Genomic DNA, 19,335 nt, shown 5'->3' with positions numbered 1-19,335 from the left:
TCATGTATATTGGTCCCAAGTAGGCTGCCAACACTTCTTGGATGAAGATGAATTCAACAGTTCATATAGTCACTGTAATTCATAATTAAACATTAGGATTGATTTTCAAGCAATATTGCAATGAATTCATTGGTGCTATTCAAATATCACCAAATTTGTAATTTCAAGTAATATTTACACAAGTGCAGAAAAGCCAAGTGGCAGTGAACCCGCATGCATTCAATGTTCAAATATTATAAGGCTTATATGAATTCCTCCAAGTAAAGTCTGAGTTCAAAACACATTAATGTGAATTAATAAATCGAGGTTGGCAAGTGCCAGAGATTGTCTATCCTATAAATAGCCAAGGTAGTATGAATGGAAAAGACACACTGGATTAAATCCATTCGTGGATTCATAACAAAAATTAAAATATTAACATCGGTTACTGTGGTAGTGAGCTAGCATGAGCCGGCACCATCGGGTAACCAGGGGAATGCGTGGGAAGAACGGGAGGCTGAGTAGTAAGGGACATGAGATCTCATCATTTCAGCCTAAATGGACATGGAGGTCCTCCTCATGGTTGAGGCCTCCTGGGGTCTTGCTTTGTAGCTTCACTATATATTCGGATTCCAGGTGTCACAGATGACATCCCGATCACCCCCTCGTGCTGACACTGGCACCCTGTCAATGCCAAAGTAAGAGATTTTAGAACTCATATCATTCAAATCGGGATGTATCAGGTCACAATGTTTGGCAATGACGTAGGACATGTCTTTGTTTTTTATGGTGCGCAAATGCTCAAGTATACGTTTTTTCATATATATATGAGTGTGTGTGTGTCTATATATATATATATGAGTGTGTGTGTGTCTATTACCTACTTGCGGTCAACAGTAGGTAGTTATAGTTAGGACCTAGTTTCCATAGGAAAAGCTACTCACATACCCACTTATTCACCTACACAGTTGCTCACACAACCACTCACTCATCCATACAACTTCTCATCAGAGCCACTTACTCGCCCATACAAGCACTCACACACTCACTCATACACCTATACAATCACTTGCATACCAATTCACACATTTATACAAGCACTCACACATCTGCTCACTCACCTAATAATAATAATATTAATAATCCACATTTGTAAAGCGCAAACAATCACCCGTAAGGGTCTCTAGACGCTGGGGGCCTTTGGGAAGATTAAGCAAGCTATTGCCCAGAGTCACATGGTGCTGGGCTAATCTGCCACCAGCGCCAGGGATCGAACTGTGATCCCCAGATTCCGGAGTCAGTCGCCCTGGCCGTGGCGCCACACCTCAATTCACACAGACACCCACTCTCCAATACACCACTCACACACTGACTCACTTAACCAAACACCCAGTCACACTGCCACTCACTCACCCATATAAACACTGACACACCCACTCACTCACCAATACAGCCACTCACACAACATATCATTCAACCACACAGCTACTCACACACCCTCTTATAAACCCATGCAGCAACTCACACACCCGTTACCACACTGATACATACACTCACACAGCCATTCACATAATATATGTTAGAAGTAGTATCACTCAGTAGTAGTACACCTGGTATACTAATTTAACTTTTGGAGTAGGTTAGTATATCTGTTTAACATCCAGAAACTCTTAGAAACCACTTACAGTTACTTCATGATTTCATCAGTGATGTCATAGTTAGCTCAGGTAACTATAACTGCTGAATGTCACTGGTTTTGTGCGAGTGAAATCTGAGCCTAACTATAACGTCCATGTAACCTAAGGTTACATGGATGTTATAATAAAGCTCAAGTTTCACTCGTACAAAACCAGTGAAATTCAACAGTTATAGTTAGCTGAGCTAACTGTAACTCACGCCCCGCAGTGCACTGATTGTGACCTCACATATTACATCACTCATGACATAGTAAGTAAAATCACTAATGACATCTCAAATGACATCACTGATGACATGATCCAGTGACTGTGAGCGTTTTTATAAGTGTTACATATATATACTAAGGTGTATTGATGAATCAGTGGGTGTATGAGGGCCTGTATGGATGATTCAGTGGGTGCATGACTGTTGGACCCGGCCTCGTGGCGTGGTCCTGGCCCCCTTTTCAGGCCGACCGGAGACCCCTTCACCCTTCGGGGTCCCCCCTGGATTGTACACATCGAACCGCACCAGCCAACGTGACCCGGTCCTCCCGGCCGCGGCCCCAGCGAAACCCCGACCTCGAGGCACCAAGATCCGGCCAGGGGGCACCACGTGGCCAATCCCCCGATCCCGGAGGAAGGGAGTTTCGATGGGACCCCCAACCGTCCCCCCAACACCTAGGGGCGATCGCTCTCCGGCCTCCCTGTGCACTTGCGCCTCTCCTGCTGGGCGTCTGGCCTCTCCCAGCCCGGCCTCTCCGCCCCCCGGACGCAAGGGTCCGGACATCAAAGGGCTCCAGACCTATATCTGGGGCGAACCCGCACCAGGACAGTAGTTGTATCTTGGAGTCGAGAGCCCTGCTGATCGGATCGCGGCTGACCCTATGGAAAAGACTCTTGTCTGGAACTGTACATCGAGCCCTGCTGACTGCGTCGCGGCTCCACCTCGCTGAGAATAAGATCCTCACGGGAACCTCGGGGCCCTGCTGACGCCGTCGCGGCCCAACCTCGCTGAACTACCATTGGAGCCCTGCTGACCTCGTCGCGGCTCGACCTAGTGACTTACCATCGGAGCCCTGCTGACCTCGTCGCGGCTCGACCTAGTGGAACTACCATCGGAGCCCTGCTGACGTCGTCGCGGCTCGAGCTAGCTGAACTGACCCTCCGAGCCCTGCTGACTCCGTCGCGGGCCGACCTCTTCGAGCCGCCCTTGTGTCCGGCACCCGACACTCCGACTCCCGGAGTCCCTCCCAGCTTGAGGCTTAATACCTGGGCGCAGGGTACCCCCGTACCAGGCCGATACTGAGACTGTCCCGCTACCCCTTCCCCACAAAGACGTTGAGACTCTTTCCGGATCCCTCGATCCACCTGTACATACTGCCAAAGAAACCTACGATAATCACCGATAAAGATATATGAAAACTGATACCAGTGTCAAGTCCTGTGTGGTGGGGTTACTGGGCTAGTACGATTATAGTGGAAGGACCTCCCCTAGGAGGCTTCTCAGCGGCGCTCGGCTACTTCCTTGCAGTAAGGAGACCCACTGGGTGGTCCCGCCGACTCCCCAGAGGTCCGCCTTCCAACATTTGGTGGCCAGCGACGGGATCCGAGCCGGACGCAAATCGTACAGCAAGTAACTCACCCGCTACCTAACCAGACACAGAATAACCATGAGCAGCCAGGAGACCACCACGACCGCGGGGTTCCAACAAGAACGGTTGGAGGAATATACCCACAAAGAACTCAAACAGTTCTGTAAAGACAAAGGCATTTCGACCACCGGATTAGGCTCAAAAGAGGACATGTAGAAAGCCCTAAGAGCCTGGGTAGAGTCCGAAGTAGCGTCGCCCCAAAGCGAAGGAACGTCGGAACCAAGCGTAGCCTTACAGCCAACTACGGCCCTGGCAAATGGGGGAAGAAACAGCATGGAAGCCGGCCTATCCCCAGAAGAGATACGGGAGCGGGAGATGGTCCGGACCCATTAGTTAGAACTCGCACGACTCCGGCTGGACGGAGAACTCCTGCTGGCGGAAAAAAAGTTGGCCCTAGAGCAACTACGGTTGCAAGAAGAGATTGAGGAAAAAAAACGGCACAGAGAGCTGGAGGAGAAAAGGCTAACCCTCGAGCACGAGCGGAGCCTCAAGGAGCTTGAACTTAAGTCCAAAAAGGGGGAGACCGGCACCCCCGGAAACAAGGACCCTCCTCCGCCGACAGAGGCGAAGGTACATATCCGCAAGGATGTCGTCAAAGAATACTACAAGAACGACGACATCCAACAATGGTTCAAAGCCTACGAAGTGGCCATGACCTCCCATCGGGTACCCCGGAAGGATTGGGGTGCCGGCCTATGGGGATGATTCCTCAGCGAGCGTCGAGACACCCTGCTACAGCTCCCAGACGACCTGATGACCTCGTACGATCACATGAAGGAGGCCCTGCTCACCCGCTATGGCCTCACCACAGAAATGTACCGCCAGCGCTTCCGAGACTGCAAGAAACTCCCCGGTACCACTTGGGTGGAGTACGTCGACTTTTTTAGCAGAGCCCTGGAAGGGTGGGTCAAGGGCAGCAAAGTCACCTCCTACAAGCAGCTGTTCGACCTCATTGTCTGGGAGCATCTCTCCAACAACTGTTTCGTCGAGCTAAGACAGCACCTCCTCAACAGCAAACTGACCGAGCCACGGAAGCTCGCCGCCGAGGCCGATCGGTGGGTGAACACCCGGGTCCCCCGGAACTCGATGGGGGAGTACCAGCGGAACGCCACAGGACCCCCCCGCCAGCGCGGCGGAGGAGGAGGATCAAACCGGAACCGAGACTTTACAGCAGGGCCGCCCCGAAGTCCTCCTCGGGGTCCGCCCTCGAACCGCACGTCCCCGACCCTAGCACGAAGGGGGGCAACCCCAGCCAGACCAGGACCTCGGCCAACGGTAACCTGCTACAGCTGCCATCAACCAGGGCACTATGCCAGTGACCCAACCTGCCCCATGAACCGACGAAGCGGGACCACCGGGCCCCCGCCCCGACAGCTGGCGGCTGCCGCCCTGGGGGAAGGGGAGGAGGAGGAAGAGAACACCGACGCCGGGTCCACCGAGTGGGAGCCGGCCGCCATGTCCCTCGTATGCATGGGCAGCCGAGAAATGGTACCCCAAACCCCCATCCCGAGCAACACCCAGAAATACCAGCAGTGGGTCACCATTAATGGACGCCGGGCCGAAGCCCTCCGTGACACTGGAGCCAGCATGACCGCTCTCCGCTGCCACCTGGTGACCTCCAAACAGATCCCGCCTCATGTACTGTGCCCCGTCCGGACGGCCGACAACACCGAGAGCCTGTGCCGGATGGCCCGGATTCCATTCGAGTGGGGAGGAGTGTCAGGCCTGCTGAAAGTGACCGTCCGCGACGACGCCCCGGTGGACTGCCTCCTGGGGAACGACCTGGAAAGTTCCCCCTGGGCCCAGGTTGAGCACCGGGAGCATCTAGGGATGCTGGGATTGCCCGAATGGGCCTGCGCCACCACCCGGTCCATGACCGCTCAGGCCCACCGACCAACCGTAGCGGCGGCCCCCGATGAGCCCGAGGGGCCCGAACCACCACCTCCCTCTGTCGATGAGGAACCCGACGCGGATGCCGGGCTGTCCGAACTTCCCCAGGACGAGATCGCCTCCCTCGGCGAACTCCCTGAACTTGCACAATGGCGCCACGATGGGGGCCCCACAAGGGAACAGTTCCAGCAAGAACAGAAAACCTGCCCCTCCCTCGAGGGGACCCGACAGCAGGCGGCCGCCCAGACCGCCGGTGACCAAACGGGAACGCACTGGGTCTATTGGGACAATGACCTGCTCTACAGCGAGCAGAAGATCGCAGAACTAGGGGCCGGTCGAGTGCTGGTGGTCCCCCTCCGCTTCCGAGGATTCCTCCTCAATCTGGCACATGATGTGCCCCTCGCCGGGCACCTGGGGCAAGACAAAACATACAGCCGCCTGGTGACCCACTTCTACTGGCCCCGAATGCGTAAGGACGTGGACCATCTCTGCCGGACCTGCCAGACCTGCCAAGCCAGCGGGAAGACTGGGGGACGGGTCAAAGCCCCTCTCCAGCCCTTCCCGGCAGTCAACACCCCATTCGAGCGAGTAGGGATCGACATAGTGGGGCCCCTGGACCCCCAAACCACCCTGGGTCACCGCTTCATCCTCGTTCTAGTCGACCACGCCACCCGATACCCTGAGGCCATCCCTCTCCGAACTGTGACGGCCCCCGTGGTGGACCGGGCCTTGATGGGAATCTTCTCGAGAGTGGGGTTCCCCCAGGAAGTGGTGAGCGACCGAGGTACGAACTTTATATCGAAGTACATGCGGTCCCTATGGCAACAATGCGGGGTCACCTACAAGTTCACCACCCCGTACCACCCCCAGGGGAACGGACTAGTCAAACGTTTTAACAGAACACTGAAAGGGATGATCAAGGGCCTGGAAGAGCCCCTGAGGCGGAAATGGGACGTCCTGCTACCCTGCCTCCTATTTGCCTATCGGGAGGTCCCGCAGAAGTCTCTGGGGTTCAGCCCCTTCGAACTCTTGTACGGACACCCTGTCCGAGGTCCCCTCAGCCTGGTCAAGGAAGGCTGGGAGACGAACCTCCGAAATGCCCCTCCCGACGTCTACCGGTACCTCCTGACCCTGCGGAACCAAACCCGGAGGTTCCGGGCACTGGCCGAGGCCAACCTCGAGGCCAGCCAAGAGGACATGAAACGCTGGTATGACCAGAACGCCTCCTCCATTGAGTTCGAGCCAGGCCCGCAAGTCTGGGTCATGTCGCCCGTGGACCCCTGTGCCCTCCAGGACAAATGGACCGGGCCCTTCAAGGTGGTGGAGAAGAAGAGCCCCGTCACCTACCTAGTCGACCTGGAGTCCCCCAGGAACCCCCTCCGGGTTCTACACGCAAACCGGCTCAAACCCCACTTTGCCCGAACGGAACTAAGCCTGCTGCTAGCTACCGACAATGGGGGCGAAGGTGACTCTGAGCCCCTACCCGACCTCCTGAGGACCTCCGACCACGATGGCTCCATAGAGGGCATCAAACTCTCCACCACCCTGACCTCGGAACAGCGCCCCGACTGTCAACAGCTGCTGCAACCCTTCGCTGCCCTCTTCTCCCTCACTCCCGGGGTCACTCCCTGGTGCGTCCACGACGTCGACACCGGGGACAGCCCCGCCGTGCGGCACCGAGCCTACAGGGTACCCGACCGAGTGCGTGCCTGCATCCAAGCCGAGGTCGCCAAGATGCTAGCCCTCGGGGTCATTGAACCTTCCGACAGTCCCTGGGCCAGCCCAGTGGTCCTGGTGCCGAAGGCCGCCGCCCCAGGCTCCACCCCGGAACTCAGATTTTGCGTGGACTACCGAGGGTTGAATGCCGTCACCAAGACCGATGCCCATCCCATTCCTCGGGCAGACAAAATAATCGACCGCCTAGGAGCAGCCCGCTACCTAAGCACCTTCGACCTCACTGCCGGATACTGGCAGATCAGGCTCACCCCCGGCGCCCGTGAGCGATCCGCCTTCTCCACTCCCGATGGGCACTACCACTTTCGGGTGATTATGCCCTTCGGCATGAAGAATGCCCCAGCAACCTTCCAAAGACTAGTGAACAAGGTCCTGGCTGGGCTGGAAGCGTTCAGTGCCGCCTACCTGGACGATATTGCCGTATTCAGCAGCCACTGGGCCGAGCACCTGGGGCACCTCGGGGAGGTTCTGGCCGCCCTCCAGAGGGCCGGACTCACGATAAAGGCCAGCAAATGCCAGATAGGCCAGGGATCCGTGACCTATCTGGGTCATCAAGTGGGGAGCGGCCAGGTGGGTCCCCTCCAGCCAAAAGTTGACACCATCAAGGCCTGGGAGCCCCCAGCCACCCAAACCGCTGTCCGGGCCTTCCTGGGCCTCACGGTCTATTACCGGCGGTTCATCCAAAACTATGGGAGCATTGTGGGACCCCTCACGGAGTTTACGTCCAAGAAGCAACCCAACAAGGTGAACTGGACGCCCCGCTGCCAGACGGCCTTCGAGACCCTCAAGACAGCAATTTTTACCGCTCCTGTGCTGCAAGCCCCCGACTACAGCAAGGAATTCATAGTACAGACCGATGCCTCGGAGTACGGGGTTGGGGCGGTCCTGTCCCAAGTAAATTCGGAAGGCCTTGACAGACCAGTGGCCTTCATCAGCCGGCGACTGCTGCCCCGAGAGCAGAGATGGAGCACCATTGAGCGAGAGGCCTTCGCCGTGGTATGGGCCCTCAAAAAGCTCCGGCCCTACCTTTTCGGCACCCACTTCCGGGTCCAAACCGACCACCGGCCCTTGCGGTGGTTAATGCAAATGAGAGGAGAGAACCCGAAGTTGTTGCGATGGTCCATCTCTCTGCAAGGGATGGACTTCACAGTGGAACACCGGCCCGGCAACGACCACGCCAATGCCGACGGCCTGTCCCGGTTCTTCCGCCTTGGCGAGGAGAACCCCCAAGGAGATGGGTGACTCTCCATGCCTTCGACTGGGGGGGACGCCTGTTGGACCCGGCCTCGTGGCGTGGTCCTGGCCCCCTTTTCAGGCCGACCGGAGACCCCTTCACCCTTCGGGGTCCCCCCTGGATTGTACACATCGACCCGCACCAGCCAACGTGACCCGGCCCTCCCGGCCGCGGCCCCAGAGAAACCCCGACCTCGAGGCACCAAGATCCGGCCAGGGGGCACCACGTGGCCAATCCCCCGATCCCGGAGGAAGGGAGTTTCGATGGGACCCCCAACCGTCCCCCCAATGCCTGGGGGCGATCGCTCTCCAGCCTCCCTGGGCACTGGCGCCTCTCCCGCTGCGCGTCTGGCCTCTCCCAGCCCGGCCTCTCCGCCCCCCGGACGCAAGGGTCCGGACATCAAAGGGCTCCAGACCTATATCTGGGGCGAACCCGCACCAGGACAGTAGTCGTATCCTGGAGTCGAGAGCCCTGTTGATCGGATCGCGGCTGACCCTACGGAAAAGACTCTTGCCTGGAACTGTACATCGAGCCCTGCTGACTGCGTCGCGGCTCCACCTCGCTGAGAATAAGATCCTCACGGGAACCTCGGGGCCCTGCTGACGCCGTCACGGCCCAACCTCGCTGAACTACCATCGGAGCCCTGCTGACCTCGTCGCGGCTCGACCTAGTGACTTACCATCGGAGCCCTGCTGACCTCGTCGTGGCTCGACCTAGTGGAACTACCATCGGAGCCCTGCTGATGTCGTCGCGGCTCGAGCTAGCTGAACTGACCCTCCGAGCCTTGCTGACTCCGTCGCGGGCCGACCTCTTCGAGCCGCCCTTGTGTCCGGCACCCGACACTCCGACTCCTGGAGTCCCTCCCAGCTTGAGGCTTAATACCTGGGCGCAGGGTACCCCCATACCAGGCTGATACTGAGACTGTCCTGCTACCCCTTCCCCACAAAGACGTTGAGACTCTTTCCGGATCCCTCGATCCACCTGTACATACTGCCAAAGAAACCTACGATAATCACCGATAAAGATATATGAAAACTGATACCAGTGTCAAGTCCTGTGTGGTGGGGTTACTGGGCTAGTACGATTATAGGGGAAGGACCTCCCCTAGGAGGCTTCTCAGCGGCGCTCGGCTACTTCCTTGCAGTAAGGAGGCCCACTGGGTGGTCCCGCCGACTCCCCAGAGGTCCGCCTTCCAACAATGACTGTATGATTAGATATCTCACTGAATGTATGGGTGAGTGACTAGATTTTGTGAATGTCTGTATTAGTCTGTCAAATGGGGTCTAAGTGGCTCTATGGGTTGGTGAGTGGGTATGTGAGTGGCTGTATGGGTATCTGAGTACCTATATGGGTGTATGAGTATCTGTGTGGCTGTGAAGTGCAGTATAGGTGAGTGTTGGAGTATATGAGTGACTGTATGTGTGAGTGAGGGAATGTGAAAGTGGCTGTATGGGTTAGTGAATACATGTGTGAGGGGCTATATGTGTTAATATCTATATGAATAAGTGACTGGGTGTGTGTATAACTGTGTAGGTGAGTAAATGGCTGTCTGGTTCACTATATGTGAGTAAGTAGATATGTGAGTAGCACTATGAATGACTGACAGTGAGTGAGTAGCTGTATGGCTGGATGAGTAGATATATCAGTGGGTAAGTTATTGTATGATAGGCTGTATGGGTAACAGAGTGGATGCGTGTATAGATCTATAAATCAGTGAGTGTGTGTGTAAGTACTGGTATGGGTGTGTCAATGGTTTTGAGAATTGTACACTGGAAGTTGGAGTGGGTGCATGGAAGATTATATTGTGGTATAAGTGGGTGTGTCAGAGATTCTGTGGATGATGTCATCAATGATGTCATTTGAGACATCATCAGTGATGTCATCAGGGATGTCACTGACCATGTCATGAGTGATGTAATATGTGCGGTCATTAGCAGTGCATTGCGGGGGCGCAAGTTAATGTTAGCGCAGCTAAAATAACTGTTGAATTTCACTGGTTTTATATGAGCAAAATTTGAACTATAACGTTCCCGTAACCTTTGTTTTTTTCTGTGAATTTCTAAGGTTTTTTAAATGCTAAGTCTTAACTATAATGTCCCTGTAACCTTTGTTTTTTCAGATAATTTCAAAGGTATTTTTAAATGTATTTCCTAACTGTAACCTGAGAACTTTACGAGTGGGTGTGTGAGTCGCTGTATAGGTTGCTGACTATGTGTGTGAGTGGCTGTAGAGGTCCGTGAGTGAGTCTGTAATGTCTGGGTAATTATGTAAGTGCATGACTAGTGCATGGGTGATTGTGTGATTGCATAGGTAGTGCCTCTGTGATTCTTGGAGTGCAATTGCCAAGGACGCACTGTAAATACCGGATTATTTTGACAAAGTGTACAATACATATATAAATATATTTTACATACATTTTCAGTGTAGCTATTTATTAAGATACTAATTTAACTTTCCCCTTTGCATTCATTTGTTGAGATAAATACATTTAAAATGCATTTTCATTCTTCACAGCAACACCAGTGGTTGCAATGACATCAGTAGTCATGAATACAAATGACAATGTGCAAAACAGATATATGGACATATTTTACACAAAGTTTGAGTCTAGCTGTTTAGAAACATATTGGTTTAACTTTATTTTGACAACATATATATTTTTTTTAAAGTTTTAAAAAATAACTTTCAACATCTGAACTCATGAATACAACATAACTACCAAACAAACATTAACCTATCCATTGTTACGCAAACTCATGGAAAATCAAAACCTGCTGCAAAACTAGTGCAATGCACAATGTGTGACAAGATGCTCTCTTGTGGGAGGAACAAAAATATTCATGTGGGACGACGTCCTTCTTATATTATCTTAAAACCTATCATAGAAAACGTTTCCAACTGGCGACCTACCAGAGGGAAGCTGGACGACCATCTACATCAGTGGCAGCAGCAACAATACCCGGCCAGAAAGTCTATTCAGAGGTACACACTCCTATAACAGATATGGCTCCATTTGTAGGTACCATCACCTCTTTCGCTATAGGAGTGCCATTCTTCATTTCACAACATCGTCCTCTGTAATCAATAGCTGAACTAATCTATTATCCTGGAGAAAACTTTCTTCCTTAAAGAAAGACTCTGTACTAGAAGTATAAATGCATTCTCCAGTAAAAACTGTCCAAGTTAAATCTATTCACTAATCTTTTTTTTCTGGGTCTGTCTCCTCATGCAAAACACAATGTTGTCAAGATTCTTCATTCTATTTATAATCAAAATTAAAAGCTTGATCTTCAATGCAAAGCCCATATCAACTACTCTCTCAACGTGTTCTTTTTGTTTCAGTGCCTCTCTCCTTCTTCTATACTTTTTCATAGTTCTCAGTAGATTTATAACTACTCTACTACAAAACGTCCTGGCTCTGATTTCCTTAAACTGCTTCTGTCTCCTGGTTAAGGTGTGCCCATCTCTGTTACATTCTTTCCTGTTCTTGTTATATACTTTTTGTCCATTGTGAATCTTTCTCATAGTTTGAATTTTATTTTCATTATTTAATAATCTTTGGAAATGTCCACGAATATTTTTAAGAAATGTCTTTGTCCTCTTACAAATAGCTCTTTTTTTTGTACCTTTTTCTGCATTTTGTACCTTTTGAGTCCCAGTTCTGCAAAGATACTTTAGTTACTTCTGTTCCTTTTTTCCTCTGAGTTTTTGTAGGCATTCAGTATGTAATTATGCAGATATTGTTCTATAAAAAAAAAATACTATATTTAATTTTTTTCTATCCAATGTACCAACTACTTTACTACTGACTTACATATAATAAAAAACTCCTTTTAGGTTATGTTGCAGTTTTAAATCTACAAATGAACCTACCTACATAACTACAACCACTTACTTTAATGTACCAAAACACAAAACTTAATTTATTAGTTACCTTTTAATAATATAGCACCCTCTCCTACAACACACCTGCACCATATCTCAGTTCTCACTGATACACGCTAAAAGACCACTTTATCCCTTATGTACTCAATTCTAAAATAAACATCAACCAAAGTGTAAAAGTACATACAGTGTCTCAATACTGTAAATCCAATTACACAACATAAGAGCTATTTATGTGGATCTCTACGACCGTGTCACTGTTACATTTAGTGTTTCAATATTTTTCTGTGTTAGATTAGAATTTTGAGATACACTGCATATAAAAATCTGCACATTAATCTGTATCATACTAAACAGCTCACTAATACTTTTGAGTACATGCAAATAGAGTGTGATAAGTTACATATATAATTCACCAGATGGTTCTAAAAGAGTACATATTCCTTACTAAAACCTGAAAATAAATGTGTTTCTGATTTAGTACGACGATACTCCCTGGATGAGTGCATAGATAGTGCCTAGGTGAGTCTCTAAGAATATAGGTAGTGCCTGCATGATTCCCTGAGTATGTAGGAACTACATCAGTGTTTCATATCTGCATAGTTAGTGCATGTGTATTCACATGACTATATTGCTACTATCGGGGTGATTGAATGAACACATGGGTGTTGCCTACGTTGTTTAATTGGTACATAATTAGTGCCTGCGTGATTGGAAGAGAGCATGTGTAATGCCTGGTGATTGAATAAGTCTAGATATTACACCTGATATATAATTGCATACATGGCTCTCTAAGAGCATACATTACTCTGTTACTTAGCGTGCACATACATCAGTAAGTTTCTAAAACTGAAAAAAAATCTCACTTTTTCAAAGCGCAAAACTTTTTCTTAATGGCATACTGTTGGACTTGGTCCTTTTGGCAGGTTCACCCCGAAACTTTTTGCATTCTCCTAGCCTTTTTCTGTAACCTGGTGTTGGTGATTTTAGGCCTCTGAGTACTTTAGCACTGTGGCCCAGTGTAAAGTGCATGCGCTCTCTGTGTACGTGTGGCGAGATTGGCCTGCCCTCCCATAGGAATGCATGGGGGATAAGTGTGTCCATGGTAACTCCTGGTATGAGGGGAGCGGCAGGGGCGAGTTTAGTATGTATGAACTTGTGAGAATAAATGCTGGGCAATGGTGTGAGCAGATTTATGGTGACTGGTGGAGAAATGCCACTTTTAGAAGTTGGCATTTCTGTGTGCAATGTGTCTGCCTGCCTGATGTGAATTGCATGTCTGGCTTGTGAGTGACAGGAGCTGAGGGCGTGGGTGGCTCTAGGAGGGGTGGGATGAGTCAGTGCTAGGCTGAATGGGACACCTGAGCTGAGAGTGGTGGGAGGAGAGATCCCCTGACTCTGAATAGGATGGTGCTTCCCTAGTACAATGCTGGCACCGCCTCCTGTCAAAGGGGAGAGGAGCTGGGCAAAACAAAGTGCTGCAAATCTCCCCTGAACCAGTTGCATCTGGATCCCCCATGCCCTGAATTTTTACACAAAGGAAATACTAGTATAAATATAGGGGCTGTGACCCCGTGAAGTTGGTCAGTGCTGTGTTTGGTGCTATTCCTGCTGGGGCATGCTGATGCTGGGGCCCAGGGGGGGCTGCAAGGAGGGCTTGCCTCCCTGGGCCCTGCATTGCCCTTAATCTCTACAGGAACTTTCTGCTGATGCTTCTTTCTGCAGGACTGTGCTTCTAGCGCATTTCGAGCGCTTCATTTTAATTATCCTTCCAAGCAGGAGCACGAGGGCTCCGCAGCGCTGGGCTGCAATCTTCCTGAGGGAATTCCGATGTGCGGATTCCCCCTGTTGGAGGAGAAGGAAGCGGGTGCCCACCCCGCATGGATGCCGTAACTGCATGTTACTTAGCGGGTTCCCACCCCGCTTCTGATCTTATTTCAACTGCGGGTGCCCACCCCGCATCTGTGCTGGAGAATAGCTCACCGTGGCGGCCAGGAGGAAGTAAGGCAACATAGTGCCTGACGGCGGGCTGGACTTCCGGTTTCTTGAGGGAAGTCCCGTGCATGCTGCTGGTGAAGGAGAAGTGAGGGGAGACTCCAGGCGAGAGCCCACCCCGCGCTGGACTGTGCCGGGTGAAGAGGAGAGGTGATATCGTCGGCCAGGCTCCCATGCCTGGAGAGAGCCCCACATGCCACCTGAAGGAGAAGGGAGTGAGAAGCTGTAGGCAGGCGGGAGCCCACCCCACCTGCATGGAAGCGGCAGGTCCGGGCGGGGCTCCCGTGTTGATGGGAGGAGCCCCGCATGCTACCTTGGGTGTTGGGAGCCTCGCAAGCTCCATGCGGAAGTCCTGGTCCCAGGAGAGGGACCGGGTGAAGAGGAGTCAAAGAGCCGGTCTTCATCCAAGTGGGGCTCCCATGCATGAGGAGAGAGCCCCGCGTCGTGCTGGCCATGCCACAAGAGGAGACCAGAGGAGTGCGAGTGCCGGTCCCGCAGAGGAGGAGACGGAGTTCAGCCCGGTGAGTGAGGGCTGAGTCCTACGGTGGTTGGGGGTTGGTGTCGGGGCACATGGTTAGTGCCCGCCCCCTGTGCCCATGCCCATGCTTTGGTCTCCTGAGCATCCCGACCTGCTAGAGGGTCGCTCCAACGTGGCCCCATTTGTTTTCAAGGGCCCCCATGGGGACCCAAGGGTGTACAGGCCTCTGTTAGTATGTCCACAGTTACCCCGCTTGACAGTGGGCAACTGCAACGTGGGGGCAGATTTTGTTTAGGAGCCCCAGTGGGGGTTCAGTAGGCACCGTAGTGCCAGCCCCATTCTTTTCCTTTGGGACATTTTAAGGAGAGGCACAGTGAGTGTCCAGGTCTACGTACTGCTCTACAGCTGCCCAGCAAGTGATGGGCAGCTGCTACGTTTAGGTTTGTGCAAATGCGCACTGTGGATTGCTGCATTGGCAGCCAGAGGGCTAATGGGATAGCCCTGGAGAAGCCCTAACAATTCTGGACATAGGGCATTGACGCCCCTGTGAAAGGCCAGTTGGCCTGGGGTCAGTTGGTAAGGTGCTGTGTTCACTTTATCGGGGGTAGTGAGGCTCATTGCGTAATGTGTTTATGCTGATGAGGTTTGGGCCTAGTGTGGGTTTATGTCTAATGTGATAATGCTTAGGTCATTATGGTACCAGTAATTAATGGTTGTGGTTTACATTTTACTGACCTGTTCTGATGGTTCTGACCGTGGCCCGATTGGCCTGGTCCTGTATATAGTCCCCTGTGAATATTGCCCGTGTCAGTTGGCACAGTGTAAATCTGTGATGAGGTTTCTAATGTGTTATGACAATACAAAGGCTATTTTTATATAACCTCGTGTAGAGTTCCTTTTGTGGTGTGCATAGTGTGTTTCTGCCATTAGTGTGTGTTGCGCAAGCGCTTTACACATTGCCTCTGGCATAAGCCTGACTGCTCGTGCCAAGATACCAAGGGGGTGAGCAGGGGTTATCTTTGGCATGTAACTGCCTTGCCCTGACTAGAGTGGTGGCCTCTGCCTGGCTTTGGCGCAAGCCTTAGCCAACCAGAAATCCCATTTCTAACACATACCAACATCATTTTGCAATTATTTTGCGTTTCTTTAAAACATATATTCATCATTTCTCAAAGAAAAGTTATACACCATGTAAAGCTTGCACAAGAACTCTCAAGAGACATTCTGCACTATTAACCCTCCCCAATTTTAAACATAGCAAGTTTAAAGAAATAGACCACCCTCAATACATGCATGGCATTTTAAACAGCCTTAAAGAACATACATCACCCTGTAAACATATATATGATTTCATAATAGATATACACCTACAGTCCATCTTTTCAAAAACATATAGTTCTCTACATCCCACGAGTCTCATCGTACATATAACTATCAACAACTACAAAAACAATATCTCATCATCTAAGTAAATGCAAACCAGTCATATAAGTTGGAAAACCACATTGGCAAACACTTCCTAATACATACCTAACAGGTATTTCTACTTTATAATACATAACACAGCACATAACATAACACAGACGCAGCACATGTTCTTGTCTTTTATTTCTGACTACACTACTCCTATTTAACCTCTTCTGTGCCCATGACGAGATAGTCTCGTAATGGAGCACGGTCGCGCTGTGCCCATGACGAGACTATCTCGTCATGAAACCCCCCCACTAAGGAAACGCCCGGCACAGGAGGGGGAAAGGGCGTGGCACCGAAGGGGTTAATAATGTGACTAAAGCTACCACAACTCCAAGAATGCGAATAATATAGGTGTACCTATTCTGCACATAATGCTTAGACATTTAAAACACTGTCCCTTTTAAAGGCATTATTCATGGTAATTTTCAATGGTACTAACACCTTAACCACATGCCCGCTGCCAGATACAGTTAACAGGTCATCTGATAAATATTTTTTTCACATCACTGTGTTACTCTTTTTAATCAAACTCTCATATACATATTAAGTTCAAATCTACATTGTTTAAATAATTGAAACGTTATATACATAGCAGTGAATTGAGTTTGTAGATTATATTGTTGATTTAGCTCTTTCTGGATAGTTTTAGCGCTGTTAAGATTTTAAAACTAAGCGCAAGAATGGTACACCACTCTCAAAGAAACCACCTATAAAATGGCAACCTCTTAAACTTTCCACTATATCACCATGGGAGAAGAACCAAACAAATTCATGTCTCTTGTTTTAGACTACTAAATCTGCACTTGTGAATGGTTAGCATCTGTTAACCCTTCCCCTCTGTTTCAAAACAAGTTTCCTGTCTCTGCGTGTTTGCGATGTTTTTGTAATCATCACGGAATAATAACGGAAAAGGTCCAAACCGATATTTAGTTAGAAATTATAGTTTGCCATTACTTAAATTGTGCCATAACTCTTCAACCTTTCGAAAAAAGTTTGGTCTCTTTAACACCCTTCTCCCCAATACAGTCTTAGCTCAGTTTACTTTGCAACCCAGTTGAACGAGTAGGTCACAAGTTCACAGCACATTCTAGAAGGAACATTAAACTTCCAAATAAGATGCAGCAGGTGTGGTTTACTCCACATATTCAAAAGCATATCCTTGTCTGTATTACATTTCTTTATTTAAACAAAAGCCAATAATAGGACTTGTTGCTTAGGTATCCAACACACTACCTAATTTCATTCACTTTGCTGCTGGCAGCATCCAATTAAATATATCTCTTTTAATTTTTTCAATACCTCTATTTTAACTGCTTTTAATTTGAAAAACTAGCTCATGCAGCTCCAGCTTTCTCCTGACTACTATTGCTCCTTCACTTCAAAATGCTTAGAGTGTGGATTGTTGGCCACAGCTATGCCTATTGGGCTAAAGAGGCTGAAAAAAAGAGAGGTATTGGTAAATGTGGAGATTACTTGGTTTGGCCCGAGAGGGTAAAGGTTTCATCAGTTGCTGGCTTTGGTTAAATCTGTTGTGGATTCCCGAGCTCCTCACCTCATGATTGTGCACTGTGGTGCCAATGACCTTGATTAGGGTAGGGCTATAAATCCTAAGGAAAGAAACCTGTGCAGAACTGATGTCACTTTCCCTCACACTGTCCTGGTGTACTCTAACATATGCCAAAGACAGAAATGTGCAAAGCCGTACTGGCTACCGGGCTTTCCTTAATAAACAATGGAAAACAAATGTTTTAAAAAGTATGCTTTAAAGCTATTTGTTTTGCATTGTTCATTTAGAAGCACTGGCCTCTCCCCAGCAACAAAATCAGCCCCTCAGCAGTGAACCTGGAGCCCACCTTGCCACCCCAGAAAAAAAACGCCCAGTAGCCCTGTTTATGTGTTGCTGTCATATACACACAATCAACACAACAACTTTGTCAGAGCCACCCTAGTACCAAAAATATTATACATTTATTAAATAAGATCCTTTTTTGCAGTTGTTCGGAATCTCTGCAACAACGTTGTGTTAGTCACAGATACATTGGTCGAACAGAAAACAAAAGCAGACATTCAACAGCCGCCAGTACGTACAAAAATAATAAGCATAAAAATCCATTCTAAACATTGAGCTACCCAGATTTCTATATGCATACTCCTTTAAAAACATGTTTAAAAGCATGTTTTGGTACTAAGTTTCTTTAAAATTCATCTTTAAGACCTATTTTCAGTTTTTGCAGTATTTCAGTGTATCTCTGTTAACTGCGACAATCGCACCATTTCCATAAAGTGTAGAACACATTCATGCACACACATTACAGTATTTTACACACTAGGGGTTTATTACTGTACACTTCACATTCATGTTTTTCTAATGTATTTCTAGAACAACCATCTCTAAAACATATTTGTTGTTTTCAAGATGAGACAGGAGAACGCGATGATGTCGATATTCGTGTTCCGTGTGGATAGAGCCCAAAAGCGGAAAGCAAAAACAGGAATTAAATAACCACCACCACATTCAAAAATTATAATTATTAAGAAAATGCTAACCATCACAGAATCTCAAAAAAATACAACCAGTATTAATGAGTCACTGACATATTTTTTTATATTTCTACCACGCGGTGTTGCTGCTATAGTCGAGATGTCCCCTTCAATTTTGAACACATAACTTGTAATATCTATATTTATAAATATCTATAAATTTTGGCCTAAATTCTCAAAAGCTACTGGACGGATTTGCACCACAAAGCACAATCATCTACCTTTCTGCCAAATTTGGTGTAATTCTGTCCAGTGGTTTGAGCTGTAGGTTCAACAACACCTGTCCTGAGAAACAGGAGAAAAAACATGTGGGGGCAGGGTAGAGATACTCAGCACCACTGCTCCCCTAGGGGGTTTTGGCCACCATGGAGCCAAAAACATAATTGTTTTAAACATTTTTCTACAAATTTGCAGAAGATTCGCACAGTAAAAAGAAATCAAACCTCCCAGGGTGGGCCAGGGCCTGTGGGCGACCCCCACCCTTCCCCAAGGCTGTTATGCAATTATAGAGGAGGGGCACCAGGCCCTCCTCCTTCAGGCCCTGGAGACCCCATTCCCTAGGGCTGGTATCTAATTAAATGTGAGGGGTGCAAGGCTCATTGACTCGCCCGCACCTCCTTGAAGTCCCAATAACCCCTACTCCCATGGCTGATATACAAGAGCCTGCTTGCCCTCTCCAGGCATTGCTATTTTCCTCTAATTTTACATTACTCATGACATGTTTAATGACATCTTTGATAAAATCACTGCAACAACTGAAACAGCATCAATGATAAAAACACTGCATGGCGGGAC

The sequence above is a fragment of the Triturus cristatus genome, chromosome 3_1 (genome assembly GCF_964204655.1).
Source record: "Triturus cristatus chromosome 3_1, aTriCri1.1, whole genome shotgun sequence".
Lineage (NCBI taxonomy): Eukaryota > Metazoa > Chordata > Amphibia > Caudata > Salamandridae > Triturus > Triturus cristatus.
This window is presented reverse-complemented; position numbering follows the sequence as displayed.